This window comes from Excalfactoria chinensis, chromosome 21, assembly GCF_039878825.1.
Source record: "Excalfactoria chinensis isolate bCotChi1 chromosome 21, bCotChi1.hap2, whole genome shotgun sequence".
Lineage (NCBI taxonomy): Eukaryota > Metazoa > Chordata > Aves > Galliformes > Phasianidae > Excalfactoria > Excalfactoria chinensis.
The window spans coordinates 5320555-5346841 of NC_092845.1; the positions used below are offsets into that span (position 1 = coordinate 5320555).

A 26287-nucleotide genomic window follows, 5' to 3' on the forward strand; every position below is an offset into this window, starting at 1 on the left:
TTACAAGGAGCTTCCTTCTCTCTCCAGAAAGCTCTTGGTTTTGGTTTTCTGACAGCCGATTCCTCTGGTTTTTAGGTATCCCTGAGATAAATGCCTTATTCCTGGTGCTGTAGTTGCATCTCCCCCTCCCTTTGCAGAGTCTTTTGCTGTGAGTCCTGTCCAGCTCCCCCTTTGCATACCTGGGTGCTTTGACCCCCCCATTGGTGCTACTGATCAAGAGATGGAGCCACCTCACAGCTTGGCCTTCTGAGAGCCCTTCAGAAGGTGTTGAAGGGACAGCATGCAAGATTGGGATCCCTTAACCTGGGTAGCACAATTGGCAGAAGTCAAATGTGTAACTTTAGGAGACTCCATATGTGCTCCATGGCAGTGTGTGCTTGCATTGGCTTGCCTGGCAACTGGTGACAAATGGATCCTTTTGGTGTTGAACCTTCATACGGGATGTGATTTGATGCCACTGTCCCACCAGGGACACCTTCAGGGAATGAAAGGATGCACCACATGCCCTATGGGAGTGAGAAGGCCACACAGGAGAGCCTCATAGGGAACGGCAGCACCACAAGAGTCCCACAGCTGAATCAATCCTTCATTGGGATTGGCTCTGTCAGGAGCACTGCTTGCCAATCCCATTGCTGAAAAACACTCCTGCCAAGTCAAATTCATTAATTGTGGTTGACAATGTCACGTGTGATTGCAACAGCAAGTGGCGAAGGGATGTTAACAGCAAACGTTGCGAGGATTTCTCAGCTGCCATGCACGTCATGTCCCTCACCACATCCAGTTTTGACATCCCATTAGCAATGAATTGCATTCCTACTGGTACAGGAGAGGCTTTGCAACCCTCTGGAAACAGGGTTGCAATTTTTATGAAGTCTGCCTGTGTTTATTTCTTGAGGAAACAAAAGCAAGATATTGAAAGCAAACAGCCCTCAGAGATGAGGGGTGTAACATTAAACTTGTAATTTGGGAGCGGTTGTTGTATTTACCATTGCAAAGATCAATGTACAGCTTTTGTGAACGGGTTATTTTGCCCAGTCTGGGGAACTTATTTTAATCACTGGAAGCTAATCTCATTTCCCAGTCTGAAAACAGTCCGAAACATTGAAATTATATGTTAATATACAGAGATTGACAAAAGGAAGCTGGTTGTATCGACTTGGAATTAATGAAGCAATTCAATGTTGAACAATAACGCTGGCAGGAGGTGTTAAGGAGAATTGCTGCAGTTGTTAAATGTTGGCACTGAGAGGTCTCACTGCTCTGAGGAGACGGTCAGATCACAGTGAAATGAACATTACCTTGGAACTCTGGAGTTATTTAGCCAGCCTATGTCACATCATGGAGATTATAGGAGGGAACAGGAAAATGCTGCAGAGGGACTTCTGTTTATCCACAGTACTTTGCTGTATTGAGGATGGAAGGGCCCCATCTGTGTTCATTTCAGGCAGTGGAAGAACCACGTTTCAGTGCAAGGCTGGGCTGTACCCTCAGTGCTGCTGAGCATCTTCCCCAGAGCTGCGCAGGGCTGCAGGTTGAGCAGCTGATCACAGTTTGCACTATGGGCTGCACATCCCAGGAGAAGGCTCTCACAAAGCCAAGGTGTTTGCTTATCAGCTGGCAGGCATGTAGCCACGTGCAGGCTGCAGCAGGTTTGCAGCATGGCAGATTTTTCTTATTTATTTGTGAGGCTCTCATTAGCCCAAGTTGACTTTGGACACAGTGTGCACGTTGCTTTTTTCCTTGCTGCAAGTGTGCGTGGGTCTTTTTTTTTGTTGCTGACAGCTGGAAAGTTTCTCCTTCTCTTGAATGGAATTAGCTCAGGGCTCTGTGGTCAGCGGTGTGAGGGCACACAGTGCCTGACCCACACTTTGCTGCTTTGAGCAGCGATCGAAGCCGGCCAAGAGACACAAAGCATAAAGCTCCGTGTCATTAGGAAAGAAAGACTTGTTAAGAAAGAGATTCTGTTCTTTGGGAGGAAAAACAAAATCTCGAGTAAGGCTGTACAGAAGGATGCCAAGATGTGTTGCTGCTGTTAACATCTCCAGCCTTTGAACTCAGGCATGCAATACTTGAGAGACCAATTTGAAGGAACTGAATTCAAGGCACAGCAAAAACGCTTTAGAAGCTGCTCACTGACAGTGATAAACATGTGAAACAGCCAAGGAGCTGCCCCATGGATTTAGAAGGAGCTGCAAGTGATTCCTTCAAGGAAGCCAAAGTTGAAAGTTGAAGCATGTTTCCCAATTATTGACTTGCTGATTGATGGCTTAGTGAGACGACGAGATGTGAAAACATGGCATTGCTTTCCACACAGGGGAGGGGAAGTTCTGTACAGCAGCATAAAAACAGAGCAGGACAATCAATGGGAACCTCTTTTTTCTCAGCGTTGTGACTGGAAAACACATCTTGTTTATGAATGTGCATCTTCCTGAGCAGCTCGAGCGGGGAATCAATGTCTGTGTCCGGGCACTGCTCATCAGTCTTCAGCTTCGGGGCTTTCCCTGTCTGGTAGCCACTGGGATGTGCTGCTGTGCAGCAGCTCTGGATATGTAGGATGACATCGGGAGCCCTCATTTTTTCCTATATGATAGAAAGGCCGAGGCTGTCTCTGGATCCATTTCTGCAGCCGTTCTTTTCCTGGAGCAGTAGATGTTAGCAGCAGACCTTCCCTATTTCCCATTGCTGCCTGTGGGACCTGGGGGGCTGGCATCTGTTGTGGATGGATATTAAATATAGGTGGCTCATTTTCACTGTAGCAAAGTGGAGTTTCCCCTTGGAAACATTTGTTTCTTTGAGCAACAAAGAAACGCGAAAGCAGGACCCTTCTCTTGCAACAAATGTAAAGCTGTAACAGTTGCCATTTCCCGGGGCTGCTCTCCAGAGGAAGCTCAGATGTACAAAATTACTTCCAGCCTCCTCTCCTCCTCTTTCTTTTAGCAGAACCCCCTCAAAAACCTGAACTCTATGAAGATACCAGTGTGGGGCAGCGAGGCTTTGTGTTTCAGGCTGGAATGAGTTTGGAATCTCCATGTGAATGTCTCTGTGAGGGTCCTGATATCCTCCTTTATCGCCACCGTGCATGTGGATCTGGCAAATATCTCTTGATACCAGGTAGTGTTATCTTGTTTTTGTAATGGTGGAAAATGGAAAACAGTTTATCTGGGGTCAGAGAGTGGCTCAGGTGGGGCTTTGCTTCACTGCAGCTGTGTTCAAGCCCTGAGTTTTAACTATAAGGCCATCGTTCTGCCCTAGGAGGTAAGGAAATTTGGGATTAGATACATAGTGTGGGTTTAAGTTCTATTGAAGGGTGTGATTTTTGGTTGCAATGGCAATGAAACCTCCAAGCAGGTCTTGTTCCCCAGTGCTGGCTGTGTCGGTGATTGGGCAGCAGCTCTGCTTTGTGAACCAAGTGAGGAACATCTGTGTTTAGCTTTCTTTTCTGCAGCAATCTGTGTGCCTAACAACAGTGAAGCATTGAGATACTTCCGCCAAAGCCCCAAATGTTGGTGCGTTGTGTTCTTTTGGAGCTGCATGATTTCTGTAGCGGTGTGTGAGGGGCTGTGACGTGGTTTTGGAGTGCTGACCAACTGCATGGTCTATTTTGGACTCGGATGATGTGGCAGTCTCCAAAATCTCCTTTGCTGTCCGAAGTACTTCATCATAAATCAATCCTGGGTGATGCTTCTGTTCCCCCCAGGCAGCCCTGGCAATGGCAGTCTGACTCACTGCAGTGGTTTCTCTTTCAGTGTTTTACTGTGTGATTCAGTTCCCTGTTCTCAGAGCCTTTTCCTGCCTTTCTTTCCAGGCACGTGGGTGCAGTGCTGGGCATGAGTCTGAGCCGGCCTGAAGGGCAGAGCTGGGGTGGGGGGGGTGGCTGAACCTTCCAGGAGTCATGAGATTAAAGCACATATTTATGGCAGAAATTTCTCTTCTTGCTAAAGTGTTGGGATTTTGCTGCCTTATTTGACCCCCAGAGAAGAAGTCTTAAGTTGTTGTTGTCTGCATTCTGATGATTCTGGTTTGTGGGGAGATGAGGGTTAAGATACAGGCTGGGCGGGTGAGGAGTTCTGCTTATCTGTCTGATGAGAATCCAGCTCTCTGCTCACTGCTTAATTAGGCTGTCCAGAACCCGGGATTAAAGACTTTGCATTATTGGCTGAAGAAAAACACAGTTTAACATGACTTCATCATGCAGCCTTCAGCAGCATCTGTTAAACTGCCCCAAATCCCTTCGCACGCTGAACCCCCAGCCCTGAAGCGTGGCAGGGAGTTGCTGCTTGGGGCTTTGTCCTGGATGTCTATTCTGAGCTGATGGCCATGAACCTGGCTGCTGGGGCTGCTTTATCTGCAGCTGGCTAATCAGTGTGATGGACTGTCCATCATTTATTTGTGTCTGTGGTTAGGAGATGGAAGATGCACCGCATGGATGCTATGGACAGCTGTGGGCAGTGGCAGACAGCAGCATCTGGTTTGGACCTTACAGGGTTGCAGCAGCCTAAAATAAACCAAGGGATGTTTTATATACACAGTGTGCACGATCCAAAGCAAAAAGAATGAAGCATTTTTCTGTCCCATTCAGAAACTGCAGTATGTTGAACAAAAGTCATGCTGAGCTGGAAACTTTAACTGTATTTAGTGGGATTTCTGGTAAAGCCAAACACAGAGACCTGATGACTCATCCCTTAGGAGCTGAAGTTGGAAAGCACTCTCTTGCTATGGGGTTTAGGTGAGATTGCACCTCCCCATGTGAATCTGAGCTTTCTGCTGCAGGAAAACTGTCCCCAGCTGCACATATCCCTATTGGTGCTGAGGAAGGCTGGCATCCTGGGATGGCTGCATGCTGGGCTGGTTCTCATGGGAAGGCTTCTGTGGCAAATGCTGTGGGGTCGTATTTGTGTGCTGGCTCTTTAGATCAGGGTATTTATAAATGGTTAAGTTAGAGTGGGGTGAGCTGGTGGCTTTTTGTCAGCCACCTGCAGACTGCAGTCAGGGCAAGAGGACAAAAGCCTCTTCTGTAGCACAGTAATGACAAATAAGAAGCAAGTGTGAGGAGATGTTCAGCATGTTACTGTGCTCCTTAAAATACATACGCCTTGAAGTCTGCCAGGCGTTTTGTTCTACAAAGCATATGGTTTAACAGATAAAATGATTCCTGACCTGGAGACCTGAACTGACAACTCTGGAGACAAACAAAATCCAGGATGGCTCCATCTGTCAGGCCTGTTTCATCTCCATGCTGCTTACTGACATTTACGTGTTTGCATCAGGGAACTCTGCTTCAGTGCCCCTTTCCCTCTCCTTCCCCAGACATCAGCATCCATCCTTGTGTGTCATGGCTTGGTGCATGCATTCAACCCCAGGCTCCTGGCCATGACCTCTTCTTCAAAGGGCTTTGCCATCTCTGTGGCTTGCTGCTCTAGCAGTTGCTGGGGGAATGGCTTGCTTGTTGAATGCAGTCTGAAGCTCTGAGGAGCAGGATTCCTTGTCCTGCCCTTTTTAGGGGCAGGAGCGTGCCACAAGTCTTTGTGCATCGAGTTAGCTCTGTTTGAAGCCAAAGAGTAATTTGCAGTCGTCACTCTAGTGATATATTCTTCTGGATGATGAAACCTTTGGGTGTTGGCCTTTGTCTTCTGCTTCTATTTTGGCTGGTTGTGCATGTTTCTCTAAATCCAGGATTCCTCCCAGTTTTCCATCAGTGTTTTGCTTGATGGGTCCGTCTGACCACGGATCCAAGCAATTTCCTGCAGTATCTCCTGGCTCATGCAGAAGTCAGGTACCCCTCGTGCTTGCTGGACTGATCACTTGTATGTGCTGAGTGCTAGAACAGATGATGGCTTAGGAGAAGGGGATTATTTCTGTTCTTCCCAGCAAATATATACCCACATAGTTATTTAAAGCTGCAGCTAAAAAGCCAGTAGCATCTGAGAACAGAAGCTCTGCTAAGAAGTTTTAAGCAAACGTTATTAGATATGACCTCTTATTTATGAAAGATTTTGCAAGAGAAAGTCTGTTACCCTGTTATTGCCTCAGCAAAAGGCCTATTTTCCCAGCCATAACGTCCCTGCCAGCAATCAGTCTGATTAGACTTTAGGATGATGCAGTAAATATACGAAAGCTCAATTTAACCAACAGCACAGAAGCAAATAATAATAATAAGTTGGGGGCTTTGGCCATAAAAATGCAGACGTTTACCTTGAATGTTGACTAAAACCATTTCAATTTTGTGCCAAATGAGGCTTGAAATGCATCATCCAATGTACGGTGTCCAGCCAATAAAAGCTGTGTTAAATATTGTACCTCTGTGCATGGCAGTGCTCTGTGAGCTGAACCTGTCCCCTTTGCTCCTTGGGGATGGTGGCCTTTGGGGTAGTTGTGGTTGTTCTGATGTCAGAGCAGGCTGTGGGTGCTCCCAGGTGTTGTGCAGGCTCTGTGTCCTCACCTGGCTGCATGGCAGAGTAAATATAGCTTTGGTATCCCTGCTCAGATATCCTTACCTGCACCTCCAGGCTGCAGGAGTGGAGATGGATAATACAGAGCCACAGAATCTTTGTCTCTTTGCCTTCCCGAGCTTCCTGATTCATTAGCGGACCTGATTATCCAGCTTCTTGGCTTTAATCTCTAATTAAACACCAGCACAGACAGCGTGTTTGTGCCAAGCTGAACATAAGTGGCCTCTTCTTAATAAATGTGTAGCTCTGATCTCTGCACTGTTAACCAGAAAAATGCAGGAGCCCAGAGTTCTCAGGGATGGTAATTGTTGTGTTTTTTCCTCATCAGAACAGCGTTTCCTGACAGTGGGTTAATGATGCTCAGCAATGTTTGGGTTCCTGGTCAGTTTCTGAGCCAGGTCTGTGCTCGAGATGAAGCAGCAATTGCACCCCATGTTGTTGCGCTGGTTCTCCTTAACAGAGAGCTGCTGGAGCCAGGACTGCACCGTGGCAGGAAGGACAGAGACTTCAGCATTGCTCAGACTTGTGGGTCTATGGGTGTTTCCTTTGCCCTTTTCTCCTGTAGAGCCTGAAGTGAGAAGAACTACTTTACAGAAGGCCAAAAGCATTAAGAAAGTGGAGGTTTATGGCTCCTGTATCAGTGCCTGTGTCTGGATATGGACAGATTCTCTCAGTCCCTTGGGGCTGAGGTTTAGGTGGAAAAAGGTGAATTGCAGCCATAGATCCAATGCTAAAGCTCTCCCCACATCCAGCAGAGTGCAGGGACACATTGCAATGCAGCCTTGGCGCTTGGGCAGGGCAGGGGACACTTTGATTTTGCTGGGCTTTCTTCTTTTAGTTTTACTTTTGAAACTAAGCCAGTACATGAGGAGCAGCCGCCTCCCCCCAGCACCTCTTTTTTTCTCCTTTCTTTCTTTTTTACTTCTCCAAGCAGCCACAAAGATTGTGCTTTTGTCAGCTTTCCTCCACCTCCAAAGAGGGAAGGATTTGAAAGGAATATTAAATGCCATTCAGGAAGGCTGCACAGAGGGATGGGGCAAGTTTTCCTATCACACATCAGAGCGGCGTGTCCCACATTCCCCTCCTTGAGGCGGATCCTTTTGCCTTGATTTCTCTCCTTTACCTTTTTTCTTTTCTTCCGTCGTGACTCCTGGAATAATTAGTTACCAGCAACTCTGCGTGTGTGGCTTTAAAGGCCTCTCTTGAATCATCAGCACGCTTTCCCTTTGCCACAGCTCTCTGCAGTGGTTCATCCCCTTGAAGATAGGCGATCAATACTTCTCCTGAACCCACTGATAGACTTGGCCATCACTTAAATATCATTACAGGAAAGATTTCAACGAGATCACTGCACATTATGCTTTAAAGTTTGACTTTAAAAGAATGCTTGGGCTTTGCTAAAAGGCATTAGTAATGGGATTCTCTATCTTTGAGCTTAATTTATTCTGAAGAGAAAAAGGGCCATTATCTTAAATCTCCTTTTCCCCTTTTCCTTCTTTTACAAAAAGGAAGAAAAGGAGGCCTCTGAAGTCCAGTACTTGTGGCAAAATCACTGTTTAATTGCTGACTCCTTTAACCCTTTAGTGGGAGGAGAGGTTTGGGGAGGGGAAGTGTCACGTATTGCTCTGCAGATAACGCTGTGCTTGGAGTTCATTCCAGCTCCTCATCTTGACCTGCTTTGCTCCAGGGTCAGCAAGCTGTGGGCTCATGTTCTCTGAGGAAGAACTGAAGCCGTGTGTGTTTGCTGCTTTGCTGCAGGCGTGCCCTGGCTAGGCCTGAAGGTCAGGTAGCAAAGCCTTGGATTTGCTCAGTGTTAGCCAACAGCTGCAGGATGGGAGCTTCCATCTGAAAGGTGTCCTTGTGACAGACTGAGTCAGTTCTGCAGAGTTCTCATTAGCTATGCAGGAGATCAGATCAGAGGTGAATACTTGTCCATGGATGCATTTTACATGCAGAGCTCTCGAGAACTGGATTTCCATCAGAGAGCCTCTGAACGTCCCATTAGTGCTCAGCCAACCTTGAATTCTTTCTGAAACCTCCATTGTGTTCATTCCTGTGCTCCAAACTCAAGCAAAAAGCCTTACCATGTGTTTCATTTCACCAGGGATGGATGGGTCTTGCCTTGGATTCAAGCATGCAGAGCTCCTTGATTCAGGCCAGAAACTTAACCCAGGCTCAGTTTTCAGCATCAGCTTTTTCTGTTGCAAGGTTGAAAAGCAAAACGGGGGCAAAGCTTTTTGGTTCTGAGCAACGTGTTGTTCCCAGAGCTCTGGGATGCAAGTCTTTGTTTGGGTTCATATGCTTAACTGCAAAATCAGTGGGGACTGAGCAGAGATGAGCAGAGGTTTTGCTCCAGGGGGGAGGGAGGGAACAGCTGCAGATGCAGCATTGGGCACTTCTGCTGTTCGAATCCCTTCAACTCAGTTTCTCCCTATGGTAGCACTGTATTAATGATACTTACCTATTTCAATGCAGTTCTGATGGTTAATTTATTTATTTTTTTCCAAAGCACTTAGCAAACATTAAGCATTACATAAATCTCGAGTATTGTTATCCACAAGATGCATTGATTTGCAGTGTGGTCGTCTTGTCTGGATTTCTTTATTCCTTTAAAAATATCAATCCATTAGAAGTGGGGGAAAGAAAAAAGAAACCCAACAACCCGTAGCTCTTATATCAGACCAAAGAGTTGCATAAACAAAGAGCAGAAAATGTCTAATCAATGATAAGGCAAATGGGGCCAATTGCGTGTCAGCTGCCCCTCCAATTATGGTTCATAGGGACCGCATGGGAGAGCTGTGGCTCGCTGGGATCAGAGCCAGCCTGCACTGGGGCACTGCAGTGTGACATCTTTCCCACTTCTCCTTATTCTCATGCACTGCGCTGCTCTGTGCTGCCTCCCGTTGCCCTGGTTATTAAAGGGAACAGCTCATGCACTGTTGGGAAAGTCAAATTCTTCCCATAGGAAGCAATGCTATTACACTCCAGTGCCTCTTATTATTTCTCACAGGGCACAGCAATATAGACTAGGGTGTTCTGGGGGTGCCGGGCATAACCACAGTGAAGAAATCATCAGGGAGCAGCAGTGAGGTGCAGGGCTGCTTGTACAGCTCAGGGGTGATGCAGTCATTTGCCCTATCAAGAACAGCAGGACAGGAGAGAGAAATGAATGCTTTCTGTTATGGTGCAGAAATCAGTGTGTTTTGGCTGCATGGCAATGTGGTGGCAAGTGGTTTGTTTTTCTCCATTCTTTTTGCTTGCTAAGCCAAGACGGAATAAGCAGAGAGTCAGGTTGTTATCCTGCTCAGTGCTGTGGAAGGTGTCCCCTCCCTCGTTCCAAATCAATCATAACTCTTTTAGACTCATTGATTTGCAGACAGCATGAAACCACCTGCTCCCTCCATCCCCGGCTTATTTTAGTTTTTGCTAGGAATTCTGAACTGTCGCATTAGTGTCAGGTAGCAGGAGGCAGGACGGCTGCAGCCCCGTGGTTGCACCTGCCTTGACCTATTCATGTGTCCTGCAGAGCCCAAATTATCGCTGCTGATACTTGGGCTGGAGCCAAGCCTGTAAAATCCTGAGTCCTGGGTGAATGAGATGTGGGTTGTTGATGCGGGCAGCTCTTGCCAGCATTCTCCAGCCTGCTGGTGGCTCAGGTGTGGCTCTTCCTTGGGGTGTTGCCGTGCCTGCTGATGCTCTCACTGTCAGATTCAGCTGGGGAAAGGAGAGGTGCAGAGCAGCACCGTGCTCTTGGCTTTCTTTTTTCTGTTCCTCTGTGCCTCCTCATGTGAAAGGCAGGGCCTCGAGTTTGGCACGGTGCACAGGTTTCTGGGATGTGGCAAAGCAATGAAGGTGCTGCTTTCCAGCAAGTGGAAAATCACGCTCGTGTTGTTTTGTTTGCTGCTGGTTGGGATTGATGCTTGCAGAAGTGCTTTGACATTCTGGGCAGATGGACTCGACAGAAGTGCAAAGTGCTTTTGTTCTCATCCTCCGAGGAGATGTGGAGGCTGAAGATGCTCTCGTAACAAACTTTCCCCAAATCTCAAGTGTGCCACGGGCTTCCAAGTGGATCCATTCAGCGCCTCTGTTTTTCAGCAGAGTGGCCCTTCTGAGGCAGTAGATTACGGCAGTAAGTGTGTGCTGCTGAATGGGATATCTCTCCTGCAGTACACGCTTTCATTGTCCCGACCACATTTTGGTATTTGCCATAAGCCACGCGCTCTTATGAAAAACCATTTGCAAGATAAGTAAAGGAAAATGTAATCCCTGAGTGGAATGAAGGGTGCTTTGAAATGAATGGGGGATAATCCTTTTGTTGTCTGTTACAAATGCACTTTATTTCTGCATTATCTGAGCATGAGAATAGACTGTTCGCTCAGCCAACAAATCCACTGCAGCACCCTCTCCCCAATGCGTCAAACCCCGGAGTCAGGCGGCGGAGCAGCCTCTGAACTTCCTTAGGTCTGTGGTTTGCAAAAAGGCTCCTTTGAATTTCAAAATCCTGCTGGCGTGATTATTTTGGTGCTCGCAACGCACGCGGAGCGATGGCTTAAGTCACGCTGAAAGACATGGGTTGGGATTCACAAAGCAACCCGGAGGATTTAGCTGTCTACCTGCCCTTGATCTCCTATCAAGATGGATAGGAAACTCTGCCTAAATTGCTTCTAAAAGCAGAAAGCCCAATCTCTGCCCCAGGGAGCCCGCAGTCGAGGTGGGGAGGGATGGCGATGGATTTCTTCCTTTTTCCTGTGTTGTTTTCTTTTTCCTTTCTCTCCTTTGCAAATTTCTTCTAGCAAGTTGAAGCCCATTGCTTTATGCCAGGAGCCACATCCCCTGCAGCAGAGCGTGGTCTCTGTGAGCCGTGGGCCAACATCAGCAGTGTGGGGTCAGCCCTTATGGCGGAGAGCAGCACTCCCAGCTCAGACAGCAAACGCGCCGTAGTTGTGAACCATGGCAGCAAAGTCTGAAGTCCTTTGGTTACTGCAGGCATTGATTCTTAGGGCTTGTAAAATGAGTCACAGCGTGGCTGTTTCTTTCTTCTTCTTAGTTTTCAGCCGAAGTTCAGTAGATGTGTCATGGGGATATATTTGTTTGCTCTGATTTGAGGGGCACCTTGTGATTCCTCCATCAGCAGGTTGGGGCTTGGAGCCCCCAGCAGTGCTGCAGCCCTTTGCCATGGATGGAATCGGTCGTGGAATAATCCAGTTGCTTTTAGTTATAGCTGGCAGAATTTCTTTGCCTGCGTAGTCGTTAGGGAAGAAAAGGAAATTAATTAAAGAGCTAATTAGAAAGCCAATGAACATTGTTTTCAAATCTTTAAATGAATGTCCTTCTTGTGAATGCCACCTTTTTGATTGATTTGATTGGTGGGTGGGGAAACCGAGGGGAACAAAACAGCACTTCGTGATGCGACGTGATGCTCTGCTGTCCTGTAAGGAGCTTAAGCCATATATGATGGAAGAGACACAGGAGCAGCACTAAGCTGACTGTAAGCCTGTTGTCTTCCAGCTTTTTCCATTATGGAGCACAAAGCAAATTTAAGTTTTCTGCCTGCTGGAGTCTCACGCCATTCTAATCGACAGCTAATCCCTTCCATCGTGCCCTTGGAGCAGGTTTGTCGTGGGGTCTTGCTTTCTTGGGAGCTCAGCAGCACCGCAATTAATCTCAGTGTTTAGGTGGCTTCTTCCAGCCCAAGTTGTGCTCAGCAGCAATTTCAACCCAGTGTCCACTGGTAAATGGTAAAACGTACCTAGGGAAAACGTGATGTTGCCATGCATAGCAAATGCTTTCATTAGCATCAAAGCTATTACGCAGAATACCAAAATGACCTTGCAGTCATTAGAAGCGAGGTATGTTACGACTTAAGTTTAGAGGGACTTGCATTACAATGTGTAATCTAATTAGTGTTACCTCTACTAATTGCTCCATATTGCTGAGATATATAAAATAAATGCATAATTGATACCGGGTACCACCAGTGCTTACACTAGTCCCCATTCTTAATCAGGAAGATAAATTTGCTGGGATAATGAGTAGCAGCAATTCAGTTACCTTTGTTGGCACCCTGCTATGCATCTGTTGTTGTGTGCCTGAATGTAAAGATTTTTGCATGTTGCTTGACTGTAGGGTTCATTTGTGCCCTCTGTGAGGTTGGATCAGACTTCCAGGTCCATCTGGTGGGCAGGAACAGCAGTGAGAGCAGGTGGGAGTGCTCATGGGAGCTGATGGAGTGTTGGCCAAGCTGTTGATCCCAGCACCTCGCATGGCGCCGCAGCTCCGGGTCTGGGATCGGAGTGTTCTCCCATGCTGCCAATAGGAAGTGGAAGTAAACGCAGAGATTTTTATCCTCAAATCCCTGCATGTCCTCTCCACAAAGCTCAAGCTTTGCTCTTGGAGGTAGAGTTCTTAGTACAAATTCTCTGTAAATAAGGTAAGAAGAAGCAATGGCTTGGCTGAGGAATAATTTCTGCAGGAGGCTGCGCTCAGTGAAGGAAAGGAGCAGCAATAGATCCGGTGCAACAAGGAGAGTCTCTGTGCACCAGGAGTTCTCACTGTAAATACGTGTGAAGGGGAGGATGGGGGTTAACATCAAGAGAATCAGCCATGAGCACGTTCAAAACAAAAGAGCAAAGTGAGAACAGCTGCAGACAGGTTTCCTGTTGGAGATGGCAGTGGGTTCCTAAATTGCTGACTTTGGATCACTTTGTTTCTCAGTTTTGTGACGCTTCTGCTTCCCAGCCATCCTGTTAAGGGGGGTTGGAGTTGGTTTGTTGCAGTTACCGGGTTAGGAAACATTGAATGCAGATAATTAAAACGAACCCTTTGTTCCGGGTGCTCTCTAGTCCTAGGAAAGCATCATCAGAGCTGGAAAGTGATATTTTGATATTTCAGACTCCTTTTTTTTTTGATGTCTGGATTGCAGTTACAAAGCAGGGAAGGACGGCAGGCCTGGCGGTTCTATAATTGCTCTTTCTAATGTGCAGTGCCATGGGACACCTCTTAGATGTCTCCACAGTGGCTTCCGTGTGCCTCCAACACGTGTGCTGTTAAACGAGGCAGCCGGCTCCTGAATTAATGAAAGCAGCTTCAAAGGGCCCCTCCCCCCTTCCCCGAGCTGGAGATCTGAGGGCGATCTCAAAGTGGGTGACATGCCTTTGAAAATTATGCAGCGCAAACAATAAACCTCGTTAAATAAAGTCAGCGAAAGCAGCACAGCCATCCGATGTGGGTAATGGACGTGGTGGGGGACCGGCATTGGGCTCAAGAGCTGCAAGGCAGGAGGGAGCAGAGGGCTGTGTGTGTGTCAATGGGATGTAAAGCTGTCAGAGTGCACAAAACATGGGGTGTGTGGATACCCGGAGGTCCTGCAAGATGCTCTGCATCCCATGGATGCTCACAGCCCGGCTGCGTGCTGCCCAGCCTGGCCCCGATGCCTGCCCCTTCTGCAATGAGGATTAATGAGGTCTCCCACCTGATCCTTGTTTGAGATCTGATGTTCGGGTTCATTTTAAACTAATTTTATTCCCGGCGTTGTCGGCAGTTTCTGCAACAAATGCAATTATTGGGGGTGAGCTCCTGCTGCAGCTGAGGGCTACAAGTGCTTCTTCCACGGGTGCATGAGGAGGGAGCCGAGAGCTGGGGGGGGGGAGAAGGGGATATTGGAAGAAGAATCTTTCCCCACGATGCTCTCAGAGCCGATACACACCTTCATAAAAAAGTAATTGAATTTTCCCACAGCAGCACGGAATGGAGATCTAATTATCCACTTCTAAATTGCTTCCTTAATTTTTCAAAAGGCAGCTTTTTGTGGGTGCTCCCCCCCCCCCCCCCTCAGCCCAGCTCAGGAGCCCTAAATTTCCACCTGAATGAACATAAGGAGACGTGCAGGGACCTTGTCTGATGTTTATGGGATGAACGCTGTGCTTTAGGGATGATGGTGAGTTTCTGACGAGCAGATTTTGGGTGTTGGAGCCTACACAGCACCTTCAGTTATTTACCAGGAGCTGTTTTCAGACTGCTGGTTCCAGTTTGTCAGCACTGAGCTGTTTAGGAGGACACGGAGCAGTTCAAATGAGTTATCCACGTTCTCAACTTTACAGTGGCTGCTGAGCTCCCCTTCCCTCTGCTCTGCTGCATGGTGCTCCTGCACAGAACCAAGATTGCCACCAGGCTGGTATTCAGCCCCAGTCTGTCTTACTGCAGGGTCCTAATTATTTATTTAGTTCCATTATTTATTGTCCTGGTGTTCCAGATGGAATGCTGGTACCCCCATGGCTGTGGGGTCAGAGCTCATCCCTGCCTATTTATGAAGGTTGGGGATGATGTGGGGCCGCTGCTGGTGGAGCTCTCCTGCAGAGCATGGCTGTTCATAATGCTCTAATTAACTCCCACAAACTTCAGAGGACCCGGCTAACTGTAATTGAGAGATCAACAGAGGCTGCAACGAAGTTAGATATGCATACTAATCACTGAATTATCTAACACCTGCTTTTGACAGCAGCGCCAAATTCTAAATGCATTTCTCATTGTACGGCCCCCGCTATAAGGAGAAGATCTTGCACCTTGTCAGGCAGCTCTTAGATCCCTTCTAGAGCCTGAAGCCTCCCTCGTTTGACAAATCTCTCCCCTTTATTTTCAGTCCTTGTATTGAGGCTGTCATGTTGCAGGCTCAACCTGTGAGCAGTAATTAAGCAGTGTTGCAAACATGGGGTCAGCTGCTGTGGTGGTGGGGATGACGATGCCCCAGTGCATCCCATGGGCTGCAGGTTCTGTGCTGACCTCCAGCCATCACAGCATGCACTGCCAGAGCCTCTTGCAGGAAAGCAAATAAACACTTTGGGACTCATTTTTCAGCTGCTGTGGCCGTGAAGGTAAAGGTTAACCATCCCAGATATGAGTGTAGCGGTCTCCTGAAGGTCTGTTACCAATCTTTCTTGGTGTAAGGAGGGGAAACAGCAGCTTTTTCTCTCTGCTGAGCCTTTTTTCCCCCCCCATATTCCATTCTGCTTTATTTTAATACCTATCCGAGGTGCGATTTCCACATCATCAGCTCAATCAGCCGTCACCATCAGCCCTCTGAAGGCAATAATTTTCTGCTACGCAATTTTGTCACCGTGCTGCAAGAAAAATGAAACCAACATTTCAGTGCTTTTCCCAACCCCAATCAGCACGTGGCGTGGTTCACCATCTTCTCCCGTCAACAAGTGGCTATTCACATCGTTTTTCCTCTTTCTCCTATGAGGATTGAGCCACTTACCATGGAAAATACTTGAGCTTTGCAATTCCTACTTGTTTTGTTGTTTCTGAGTATCCTATTTGCTTGAGTGTCGTGGGACTTCACTGACTGTTCGGATGGTTTTGAGCAGCTTTGTTTAGGCCAATTGAAGAGCTGGGTGCATCCTTTGCTGCTGGCAGCTCCCTGCTCCACCCCTCCAGAAAGGCAGCAGCTCTTCAAACAGCACTTGCAGTCACTGGTGCTGTGCTGCACAAAGCTTTGCAATTCCAAATTGCTGAAGGCATTGAGCCAGGTGGGTGAGTGGGGTGAAGGTGGTTTTGCACAGTGTGTTTGCAGAGCGGGGCTGCAAATACCTGCTTCTCTGGAGTCCCGTTGACACCCGGCCCTGAGCACAGCGCTGCTGTTGGCCCCATGAAGTGAGCTGCTCACTGCTGCCTTGTCCCAGCTCTGTCTCCAGTTGCTGCTGCCCAAACAGCCTCGTGTGAATCCACGTTAGCTGTTTGTGGTGCTCAGAGACTGAAATCACTCTCCTGCTTCTCTTACCAAGAGCAAACCTGGGATCATCGACTGCTTGTGATGCTAAACTTTCCATACGCTGCCCTCAGCCCACTCCTTACTTCGAAAATCTTTCTGTAGCTGCAGTTGCCAAGCAACTGTCAGCCTCACGTCTCCGCTGCTCACCGCCTTCAGGATGCTATGGCCCAGGCACTCTGTTCTCCAGATCATCACTTCCCAGGGCAATGGGATCCAAGCAGTCCAGGCACCGTCCTGCCTACATCATCCCATGTCACTGTGTGTGCATCAGGCGTGCTGCCCTGAGAATCCTCAGCTCACAGGTGGGCTGTGAAGGAGCACCCAGCTCTCCCAGTTTGCTCTTCCAGCATGGGCTGTGACACCTCTGGGTGCTGCCCCTCGTAGCCAGCAAAAGCATTTCGGCTGTTATACCTGGGCTGATCCCAAAGTATTGCCTCCTGCTAATTTCCATGAATGCTATGGCTGATACAAAGAGCACAATAACACTTTGTTGGAGCAAATTCTCAGCTACAAAACACCATTTTTGCTGTACAGCTGCCACCATTAGCTCTGCATTTTCACCAAGAACTTGTGTGGCTCTGCCTGTAATTACCTGCACCTGTGGAGATGACCCATTGCTTCATGTTATTTCACCACCCAGCCATCATGCCCTGTTCAGTCTCCATCAGTGTTCAGCAGCCATCAATGGATGCCAGCAGGTACCATTTTTTCTGCATGGAGGAATTCAGCAGCATATGGTCTTTTTGGAAGGAGGTAAAGAAGGAAGACAGTGGGTGTGCTGGGCTTGGGGTCAATGCTGGCACACTGACCAGGGGTGCAACCAATGTGCTGCTGCTGCTCAGTGTGGTTGTAGGCCATGTTCCCAGGTCCAGGTTGCTCGTGCAGCACTGTGGCATCTCTCGTGGCCTGAGCAGAATGAGAGGGCCGAGGGGAAATTAGAAGCCCATCAAACTTTGCCTACAGAAGTGCTTATTAACAGACTCCCTCTGTACATGGATATGCATGGTTTATTTCATTTTAGTGCCAGCCTATTCCATTTGGGTTAATAAAAGAAATATCCGTTCTATTAGGTGCATTACAGTGACAAAGCACCAGGGGAGAGGGAAGCTGCGTGCTTGTCAGCTGCCTGAGCACTGGGCTGTCAGTTGTGCCATCAAGCCTTCCTGCTTATTTGCAATTTTATTTTCAGATGTGATTGACATCTGGAGGCTCTGACATTCTCGGCACAAACATACAGCCTGTTATTATGCTTGCATTAACATTTTGATAAACACACAGTGCAGCATTGAAAAAGTAATTACATGTCATCACATCTCTGCCTCATCAAAGAAAACTTTGCTGTGTAATTGCTCCAAGATTTACCCAGGTACAATGTGCTCCTTCCAGCAAAGGCTGCTTTCTATTGAAGAGTTTACATTTACCTTTTAAGATGCACAATATCCTTTCCCCATGGGGCTTTCTCAGGCTAAAATAAACTCGGCGATATAATTTAGGTTCCCGTAAATATTCTTGGATATCGAAGCCGTACTTCTTTTGCCTAATAGTTATTTAATGCTCGATGTAAATATGTTGTGTATTATAAGGGCTGAACTATCAAGGTGGGTTTTTGACGACTGGGAGAAATAGCACATTGTTACATCAGCTCCTGTATTAGCAGAAGGGTCCTTTTGCACTTATATTTATATCAGTACTTCTCACAATGACATCTAATTTTACAATAAAGTGAGCCTGGCTGAAGCGCCTCACTACAGCTTCTAAAATATTGGCTATTTCCTCACTTGTAAAGGACTTTCCTGATGTGTCTCTGAAAGAGGTATTATATGGAAGAATACAAATAATTCCAAGGGATTTCTTTCTTCCCCTTTTCCCTTCAGGGCCACGTAAGGAAGAGAAAATCTCATTGATGTTGAGTCAATAAATTGTGTAAGGTAGAGGCTGAAAGACCTGAGTGAAAGGTAGGAGAGAGCGGTGTGATGATAAAGCAGGTGAATGTGGTCAATCAGACAATTGCTTGCCAAGGTGCGTTCTTGGGTTATTTAAGATGTGCCGGCCACATCAGCTCTCCTCCTTGCTGGGTAGCCTAGATAATGCAAGCATTCCCACTGCTGATGGATGGGATTTTGCTTTTTGCTTTAAAAGTGCTGTTCTGGACCCTAGAAGTACAAGCTTTATGCTGTGTCCCTGGCTGTGATGGGGTAACGTGCTTGACCCTGATGCCTCCTGCAGGCTGACAGTGTGTCTAATGCCTCATCTGGAGAGGAGGGCAAGTCTTCGGGCTGTTCACGAGGGGAGCTTTATGAGCAAACCCTCCAAGGTTCCCATCCTCTTATTACAGCAGCAGGGAAAATAAATGAGGAATGACCTTGACACTCATTTCTGACTTCTGCTTTTCATCACTGTGGCTTCCGCTTCCAAAGCACAGTGTCCTGCCCTGGAGCAGCCTGTGGCTCTGCTGCCCATCACCTGCTCAGGACCACAGCTCCAGGCTGCAGCCCAGCTGCTGGCTGCCCTTGGTGGGGGATGAGTCCTATAAGAAGCATTAGAGCCGGACAGAATGGTGCGCGTTCCCAAGTGTGTTTAATGGCTTGATAATGCGATGTTAGTGTCTATTAATCCTCTAAGGAGATTGGTATTAGCTCAGCTTTAGCACTAGACTGAATAAATACACTAACAGGATGCACCCTGGCTAGCGCCTGGAACATCTGTATCCAACATCTGTATTATTATGATTATAGGCTTGTGGCCTATATACGGTATCTATGAAATTAGATCTGGTATTATACCTCTGCTACGGCCTGGGTAGGTTAATTCCCCCTATACCGGCTGCCAGTGGTGAGCAGAAGGTCTGGAGGAGCAATCCTGTGTGATGCTGAAGGACTGAGTTGCTCTGGAGCACTGCAGGGCAGCACTGGATGCCGTGAGCTGCACAGGCATGAGGAGCTGAGAAACATGGCCAGCATCAGCCCCAGTTGTGTTGTGCCAAAGGCTTTTGGGCAGGAAGGGATCCCCACCGGTATGTGGGGCAGGGGACCACTCTGTGCTGCACTACTTCCCCCAGGGAACTGTTGCAAGTGGCTCATGATTCCTATTCATCTTCTCAGCCCTCACCTATTTACATTCAGGACATTTACATTTAAATATGTGTTTCTGCAGAAGCTTTACAGGAAAGCGACATTAGGCCAAAAAAAATAAAAAATAAAAAAGAAGTGGTTTAAAATGCATTTTTCATGCTGTTTCATACTCTATCGATTTTGTTTTCCTCATTTTTTTCCTATAAAGGGAAGGTTCTCTAATACATTTTTCAGGAATAAAGGAGTCAGCAGTTCTGCCCTCCTAACGCAATAGTTATTCACCTCGATTACAAACAGAATTTGTGACGGAGGGATATTTATACCAGTTTCCTTTTTCCCAATGGAAGGAGCAGCGGTGCAGCACTGTGTGCTGGGTGGGCTGTGCTGGGGCTGCACTTTGTCCCTTCCTGAGCTCCCAGGTAGGGATCAGCCAGGTCCCATCGCACAGAGAGACTTTTGGGTCGGGATTGTGGGTTGGAAATGGCTGTTTTCAATGCTGTCTGCGTTGGTCCTTATGAGGAAGGGAGGAGGGAAAAGAAAGAGAAGATGTTCTGAATGTCAGGAGCATTGAGAAGCATTGCTGTCATTGTCTGATCTCCCGGATTTCTTTCCTTCCAGTTGGGTTCTATTTCTGAAATGTTGATAGGAAGAGTTCTTTTGCATTCATGTGCATGGGTGTTTTTGATATCGTCAGGAAACTATTACAGAGTAGAAAACATCTCTGCAGCTGTATTTTGATGTTGACAACCATGAATTCTGGTTAAGCTCGTAGAGTTTGCAAGGAGCTGCCGATGATAGTCAATAACATGCCCTTTTATATGAAATCTGCCTGCTTGGTTTGGTAGAAAACAAATGGGACCACGGAGGCTGAATGACAAACATTGGTGCAGAGGCTTCGCTCATTGCTGTGGTTTTAACCGTGAAGGATTTGAGCAGATCTGCTCTCAAGTGTTGGTCAGAGGAGAAGCAGCACCTTCTTCCCACTCGTTAGGCTTTTTTTCTCATATCCCTGCTATTATTATTACTGTTAGTATTATTTATTATTCTAGCTTGCTGTGCACCTCTGGAGCATCGCCCCCTCAGTCTCAGTCTCTGCAGACTCTCCCTATTTGCTGCATGTGAGCTCTGGCTCTTCGCTTAGGGCTGTCTCCTCCTCCCCTACTTTCATACACCAAAACATCCTTGTTTTCTGGCAGAACCTCCCCTCCTGTTTATCCTTGTTCCCTGTAATCTCATACAATACAGCTTACCCAAGCTGGTGCTGAATCCTGCCTGGGAGACACAAAGGAGTGAAGGCAGTTGGGTGCTGAGGAGCCTGGTTGCTGGGATGGAACAGGCTCCTTAGGGTGCATGGCAGCATCTCTGCCCCTACTTGGCGCAGAGGACATACAGGGAAGGTTTGGTGCTGCACCAGTGCACCTCTTGCTGCATCTCGGGTGCTGTGGGTGTAACATTGCTTCAGCCAACCCTTTGGGGAGGGACTGCTCCTGTGTGTGCCGCTTTCCATCTGTCACTGAAGGAACTGCTGGTTTAATTTCTTTCCCATCTCCTGTTCCCTACCCCTCAGTGCTGATCTCGAAGCCCATCACAATTTATTACAGTGAAGGGTGTGGAGCTGCCCCATGGGAATACCACTTTCCTACGTCCCATTGGATTCATTAATAACAACATTATGTTCTGATGTTTTCCCCTTGTATTATTCTATAGATCATTTTTATTATGTAGATACGAACCCTTTGATATTGTAATTGTAAAGTACACGTTATGAAGACAAATGTGTTTGGCTTAATGAGAATGGATTGCCAATAAAAGCTGGAAGAGAGGGAAGCTTTATATTTTTCCTTAGCATTAACCCTCATAGAAAGTGATGTCAACAGCAAGGATCTTCACATGGGATGGAGGAGCAGAGAGCGGTCTGCATTGAGTGGGGCAGCAGTGCAGTGGAGAGAAGTGCAGTGCTCTATTCCTGCAGCAGCAATGAGTTGCGAGGGTGTCAGCAGCACTCAGCCCTGTGCTGAGCTGTGGGGTGGAGAACATCCGTGCTCCTGCTCTGTGGATGAGAATGAAATATCCCACTGTGCTGGAGGAAGGACTCAATGATTTCCCAACGTGCCTATAGGTGCAGCAGGTGGGAAGCATCCTGAGGTCTGCTGGAGGTCAGGCCCAGGGTTGGGGTCAGTATTCACTCCTCCTATGGTGCTGACGTTCCCAGGTAAGAGCTGTTGGGGTGGAGGAAGAAGGGATGCACCAACATGCATCTCCCCAGGCACGGCCTCTGCTAACCTGTGGCTGCCAAAGCGAGATAGCACGGTGGTAGCAGCCGAGGGATTCGCTGGTGAGCTAACAGATGGAAGGAGCCCTCTCCCCATCTGACGCGAGCACAGATTTAATCAGCTCACACTTCCCTTTTCCACCTGGCATAGACTCTGGGAAATGTATCTTGATTTGCGTCCTCCCAGCTCTCCCCACAGACTCTTAACATCTTTGTTTTTTTGCTACTTAACAGCAGCAATTGCAGTGAAGCACTGCACCACCTGCTGCAGGGCCGGCCCAGCCCCGCTGGCTGCTGCTCCATGGCTGGGGCTGTGCTGGGAGGAAAGCACAGTGCTGGAGGTGCTGCTTCTGCATGCATCTTTCTTCATGTCTCATTGAGGTCTGTGAGGAGGGAGGACATCTCTGTTGTGTGGATGGGGAAACTGAGACACCAAAGCATTTTGATCAAGGACAAGAGAAGCCAAGTCCCATGTACTGAATGTGGGCCTTTGCATGTTATCTTCCTGCTAGAACATGGATTGCATCAGTTCATGTTGTCTGTGCTGAACAAAATGCTAAATAGTCGCTCTGATGCAAAGTGAGGGTGGGAAAAAGTCATTGCCAGCCCATGATGTCTGAGGTATTCTTGCATCTCAGCAGAGCTGTCAGTTAAATCTGAAACCCAACCATTGGGGGCAAGTTAAATTGAGAAGTGAAAAGTATTTTATTAGTATTCTGCTATTGATTTCTTAATGGCTTTTCTTCCTGGAAATCAGGAAAATATTTACTCTGCTTGAAGTCGCTGGGCTCTGTGGGGAGGAGGGGTTGGGTGTGCATCTGATCCTGAGAGCCCAGCTGGGAATAAGATGCCCAGAGAGGGTAAACAAACTCTTCTAAGGTTGGGTTCCATTTTCATTCTCTATGTGCTCCTTCCCACATACACTATCTCTATTACTTGAAGCTTTCAGTGCAGTAAGGGAAATATATATATATATATGAAAAGATCATCACTTTCTACCTGAAAATGATAATCTAAAGCACATCCATGCTGTAATGCTGGGTGAGGGAGCTGGGATGAGAAGAAAAACCTGCAAGGAGGATCATGCTCCTGCTCTGCCTGCCTGCAGTGGGAAAGCAATGCTGTAGGTGCTGTAGGATGCTGTAGGTTCTGGCCTGTTGGGGTTCAGCTGACAAACTGAGCAGCTTCATTGCTTAGAGAGCCAAGCCCGTTGTTTGGTCTGCTTCTTCTGATTCTTTTCTCTCCCCACCTTATTTCTTTTTGTTAAGGACCGTGCTATATGAATATCCTTGGCTTAATTTGCATTGCATTAGAGTAAAACATTTTAAATTTCTTCACAGCAGAAGTAAATCTGACAGACTTTATGAAGCCATTATACCTGCAGGTATTTTATACTTTTAAAATACATTCTTGTCAAGCTATCTTAATTATATTATTATATGTACTTTTGAACTCAGATCCACTCTTGGGTGATACATTACGCTTCTGACAGTGCAGTCCTAAAAAGCTACAATTTATATCAAAGCTCTCTGGCTGAACAAAGATGTATCTATTATGGATTCGGGGGGATTTATTAATTTTCTGTTTTGGAACACTTACTCATTGACAGAGCTTGCTGGCTTTAAATTTCTATGGTGATTATTATGTGCAGCATTTACATGGCTTTGGGGGCTGCTGGGACTGTAGCTGGGAGTAGCAGAGAGCAGCGGGAGGATGGAGGCAGTGAGCTCTGTGATCTTTGCTTGGCTTTATGGGTCAGAGCTGACGGTGCTGTTCCATTCCAACACGTGTCCACCTTGCAGTCAGTGGCAGTGCTTTGAGAGGACCCGCTCTGGCCAAACATCTTCAGACAGTACTTAAGCAAAGCCACCCGGTGCTTGAAATCAATGGGAGTTAAGAACATGCAAGTTAAGAGCTTCACTGAATCACAGACCTCGCTTGCAAGAGGGATTTCACTCACAAAAGTGAGTCCCATTGGCTTGAGTTGGAAGTGGGGGTGTTTGGTTGGTCCTGAGGGTTGGGCATTGGGATGGGAGCATGGAGAAGGAGTTGTGTGTTGCTTCCAATTTTGCACAACTATTGTACAAAGCACAGACCCAGATGAGCCAAACTGGGTGCATGGAGCTGTTACACGTCCTTCCTCTGCGGTTCCTTTGAGGAGGCTCAGAGGACACTCTGCTCCCCACCTGGTTGTCTCTGATAGCAGCAGCCCCACGGGGTGATGTATGGGGTGCATCTCCCTGCATTCTGTCCCCTCACCAACAGCTCCACAATGAGCCTGCAGTGCTTCTCCACAAGCTCCAACCTCTCATTGGATTAAGAAAGCACCGAGAAGCACAGAAGCAGCGGTAGGCTTTCTATTCTCAGCTAGCAATCACCCAAATCCATTCAGAAAGTTTAATTGCTGCAAGTAAAACTTGTAAATACCGATGTGGCTTAAAGCACAGCCAAACAGGCAATTTTCTCCTCTGCCTTCTCCTCTATTGTTCTTTTAAAGGCTTGGAATTGCAGTGGGGTTTTTTGTTTCCCTTCCAACCCCGCAGTTCCCCCCGTGTTCCAGCCAGGCTCATTGAGGACGTCTCGATACTGTCAGGAAATCAGTTCGATGGCTGCATCTTGTAAAAACTTTCAAAGCTGGAAATTAACTGACATTTCAAAGTGAAATGTCATTTTGCTCCAAATAAATAAATAAATCGGCGTGTTTTGACATTTTAAAGCACTTTTCCCTCGCAAAAGGAAAGAGGTTCTCTAAATGAAAACCATGTCAAAACTGACTGCTTTCTCAGAGAGATTTTGACTTCCACGGATTTCTCCTGGTGGGAAGGAGCTCAGGGAGCTCAGCGTTGGGTCTCAATGGCTTCAAGATTGGTGGAGTGCATCCCATGGGGCTCACGCCGTGTTTTCTCTTTCTCAGTGGCAATTGAGATGAGGATAACAAGCAGTATCTGGGCAAAGCCTCGAGCCCAGCTTGCCTCATTTAACCCCCAGGAGCAGCACTGGGACATAGGGGTGTGTTCAGCCTGCATTCCTGCTGCATGCCCACCAGGGAGGGTGAGCAGAGGTGGGACCCCGAGCTGTGCCCTTCTCCTACATCTCGTGCTCAGAGATGCCCGCTCGCCTCCTGCAGAAATGGAGGATCAGCACATCGTGAGCTGTTTCTTTTGCTTCGTGTTACGGAGTTAAACTGACGCTGGCAAATCGCTGCAGTATGTTGTAAATGATGTATGGGAAGGGAAGGGAAAAATCCCTTCTTGATGCAGGTTCTGCATTCAGGGGATTCTGGCAGTGACAGAGCAGGAAAATCTGCCACCAGGAACCTTTGACTCCAAAGGGGCAAAGCATTCCCCTCTCCCATGCTTCGATCCTGTTTTCTCTTTAATATTGCATTCCCTGGGAAGTGCTCACTCTGCTTATTCACGGGTCCTCCACAGCCACCATAACCTTGCAGACCCAACCAGAGCTCTCACCCCATCACACTGCCCCGCTTCCCCACTGATGGAACTTCTGCATAGTGTTAAAAAACCAAGCCCCTTTTCCCCCTTTTTCCTCATTTTTTTTGCAAGGCTGTGTATCTCCCTATAATGGCTTCTCTGCTCCTTTGTGGGGTGCTCTGCATGCAGCCCAGAGCAGAGAGTGGGGGGAAGAGTGGCCAAGCGGAGGGGAATTGTGAGCAACATGGTGGAGAAGAGCGGTAGGCACATATTCAAACTGCAGCTGGGGATATTTAGCTTGAGCATCTGGAAAATCCTTTTCTGAGTGAGGAGAGAGGAGCCCTGGGACAGATTATGTGGGGAGGATGTGAGCCCTCCATCCCTGGAGGGCTTTACTGAAGCTTAGACACACATCAGCTGTTTTTAGTGGAGGCAGAGTTCCTCCTGGACCTGGAGAAATGCAGAATAAGAAATCTGGCTCAAGGGGACCCGGAGGCATCATGTCACCCATCTGTCTTGCTTGAAGTCCTGAGCGAAGCAGCAGCAGGCTGGCTCTGGGGATCAGAGCAGGAGGTGTGGATGGTGAAGGAGGTTTCTGGATGGGGACGATGCCCATTTGGGACACTGTTATTTCTCACCCAGTTCACAACAACTGAGTTCAGCTTAGGAAGATACAGTGAATTGCAACCTAAAATCTAGGCAGGTCATGTTGCATACTGCTCATTCTAGATGCTGGCATCCTTGGTTTGCAAACATACAACTGCTTTCTGCATCTGGCCTTTGTCTCCCACCCTCCTTTATTTTTTTTTGCCTTTCCAACAGAGACCTACAGCTTGTAGCTGCTGCCTTAGAAAAACAAAGTGCTTGAGTATTCCTTGGCAAGAATTCAGCTCATCTGAGATTGGCCCAAGGGTGAGCTGAAGCCCAGACACGGCTTAAGGCCCGTGGTGAAAACCTGCTATTTTGGGAGGCAAATGAATGCAGGAGGCTATTGGTTATCTGTCAGTGCAGGCGAGCCGGTAAATGAGAGGTAGTCAATGACATAAGGGATGTCAGGTTTTATTTCCAGTAAGAGCCAGTGAAGCTGGGAAAATTGCTCATTAATGCTTTATTGATATTCATGTTACTATTGAAGAAGTCTGGGGTGGGGGTGAAGGGGGGGCTGTGCCCGTGTTAATGGGGCCAGGAGGAAAATAGGCTCTTCTGTGCCTGGGCAGAGGGCACATCCCTTGCTGCAAGGGTTGTGTTGTGTCAGTGTCTCAAAGTAGAGTGGATGGGTTCCATGGCTGATCCAC

General features: G+C 47.5%; 1 protein-coding gene across 5 annotated transcripts in view; it reads left to right on the top strand.

Annotated features, from left to right (window-relative positions):
- KIRREL3 (kirre like nephrin family adhesion molecule 3) overlaps nt 1-26287 on the top strand; it is a 216406-nt gene that overhangs the window by 33281 nt on the left and 156838 nt on the right. The window contains exon 1 of one of the 5 annotated variants that reach the window (XM_072354979.1): nt 18158-18173. The exons of the other annotated variants lie outside the window; for them this stretch is intronic. The gene's annotated coding sequence lies outside the window, so the exon portion shown is untranslated. Of the gene's footprint in view, nt 1-18157; nt 18174-26287 lie in introns of those variants that run through there. 5 annotated transcript variants of the gene reach the window in all.